The 2,372-nt window shown below is 50.5% G+C and overlaps 1 pseudogene; it reads right to left on the minus strand.

Moving 5' to 3' along the window:
• Positions 1 to 667: 667 nt before the first annotated feature.
• On the minus strand, positions 668 to 2,042 carry LOC134809701 (C-terminal-binding protein 2-like; annotated as a pseudogene).
• Positions 2,043 to 2,372: the final 330 nt, after the last annotated feature.

A 2,372-nucleotide genomic window follows, 5' to 3' on the forward strand; every position in this document is an offset into this window, starting at 1 on the left:
GAAAATATACTTGATTACAAACAGGTTGTGAAACTTAATACTTTTTTTTTTTTTGTATTATCGGAGGCTTTTACTGAACTTAGAACCAACTTGCCCTCTCAGTATGTAGTTCAGATGTGAGATGCTTCTCTGTACAGGAGCCGGTACTGTCTTCAATCCTATGCGTGCAGGTGTCAACCACAGGCAAACAGTTTACTCCACATTTTCTAGTAATGTGATCTTCCTATTAGCAAAAAGCTGTAAACAGTCCCTGTAGACTGAGGGGACTCAAGTCACAAGATGGGGATTTCCTCCTCATGGTTTTTATTTTGATGTTTGAAGTCTTGATGCAACATTCTGAGCAGGGTGTTCCGGACCTGCTGTGCCCAAGGGACTGATAAAGGAAAAAGTTGTATTTATTCTTTGTGATTTGACGAACAGATGAAAAACTTAACACACAATAACGGAAGCTGGTTGTTAATAAATCACACTCTAGTCTTTCAGAGCTTCCGTAAGCAGACGACATCTTCAGTTTTCTAGCTCTTGTAGTTTTAACACCGCAATACCAATGAGCGTACGTACAGAATCAGCTAAAAAGAGCGTCAGATTCTTTTTCTCTTAGTTTATCTATTTTTCACTGTCTCTTGTTCCCAAGTGTATCTGAATGATTACCTTCCGGCATTGTCTGTTATTTCTCGTTGGCGTACTCTCGATTGTCCCCGTGTTTGAGGGCTGGTTGGGAGAGGGCGCTTGGGAAGGATGTGCCACTGTCGGGAGTTTGTGAGTCACCGGGATGTCTCCAGGGAAGATCCCTTCCATGGATGCAGGAAGTCCTCCTGGAGCCACACCCATGATGCCTGGACGAATTGCTTGCTGGTCTATTTCCCACCAAAGCACAGATGTGACAAAGAATTCCTTGTTCACACAGTTTCTTAAGCTTCCTGGGATGCGACCTGTGATGGCTCGGCGGATCTTGGTGGCAGCTGTCTCCCTCATCTCCAGTGACACCTGCTGGCTGTAGCAGGCAGTGTGAGGAGTGCAGATGAGATTGGGGGCATCTTTCAACGGACCCTGAGCAAAGCTAAACGGCTGCGACTCATTCACGTCGAGGACTGCCCCTCCTATCCTGCCCTCCTTGAGGGCCTGTGCTAAGGCTTTCTCATCCATCAGGCCACCACGGGCTGCGTTCACAAGGAATGCTCCCTGCCTCATCCGCTTTATGGTAAATTCATTGATGAGGTGATGCTTATGTTCGTTGAGACTGCAGCGCAAGGAGACGCAGTCGCTCTGATACAGCCAATCCTGCAGGGTGTAGACCCTCTGCATGCCCAGGGACTGCTCGATCCCATCCTTCAAGTAGGGGTAATAAAATATGACGCTGAATCCAAAGGCTGTGGCTGGAACTGCAAAAGCCTGCTGCGTGCGACCGTAGCCGATGAGGTCCGGCGTCTTCCCACGAATGCGGGCCACTCCCGAGGCCACCTCGCAGATCTGCTCCATGTTCTGAACCCGCTTGCCTTCCACAGTGCCTGGTACAGCCATGTGTTCCTCCGGTACATGTTGAGAATGTGGCAGTTGGTGGAATTGGCTGTCTCTTCCACGGCTGCGGACAGGATGTTTCACACAGCAATTCCGAGCTCACTGGCAGCCTTGATGTCCACGTTGTCATAGCCACTGCCCACCCCCACGATCACTCTCAAGGACTTGAAATTTGCCAGAACCTCCCTGGTGAGGTGATTGTGTGGTGCATCATGGCGCCCACGGCTCTGTTTAGAACTTTCTCGTGGGTTTCCTGCGTGGGCTGCATCATAGAAGGCCACGGTGGCCAGGTCCTTCAGGATGGGCATGTCCACGGTGCAGTCACGGCCGACCAGGACCGCTGCCAGTGAGCGGGGTCTTGGGGGGTCTTTCATGATCTGGCGGCGAATTCCTTCACAAATTCTGTCCAATCGCTGTCTCTTGACTTAGCGCTTATCCACAGGGCCATTCTTTACGGAACTTTGCAACTCTCAGATCAAAAGGTAAAGCAGTCCTCTAAGAACTTAGGGGAACTCGCAGGAGTCTGTGTGCATGATGCCACTATGAACCCAATATAAATTTGTTCACAAACTCTATAGTTCACACGATGGGCTGTCCGTCTTTTTAAGGGAATATAGCTTCATTGGTTCAAAACCATTTAAGGTGATGAAACCCATTTGCTTGCAACTCAGCCACCATCGCGCAGTCAATCAACGAATCTCACCACCACCCCAGGTCTGGAGCTCCTGGAGTCCGCGACCGCTGGGGGTGGACGTGGCTTCGGCCTGGTGCAGCCAGGTCCTTGCTCCTGCTCTGAGCCTCGGGCGTGGGTTGGGGGTCCACCCGGGTGTCCCGCATGGTGTCTAGGCTCCTCC

The sequence above is a fragment of the Pan troglodytes genome, chromosome 23 (assembly GCF_028858775.2).
Source record: "Pan troglodytes isolate AG18354 chromosome 23, NHGRI_mPanTro3-v2.0_pri, whole genome shotgun sequence".
NCBI lineage: Eukaryota > Metazoa > Chordata > Mammalia > Primates > Hominidae > Pan > Pan troglodytes.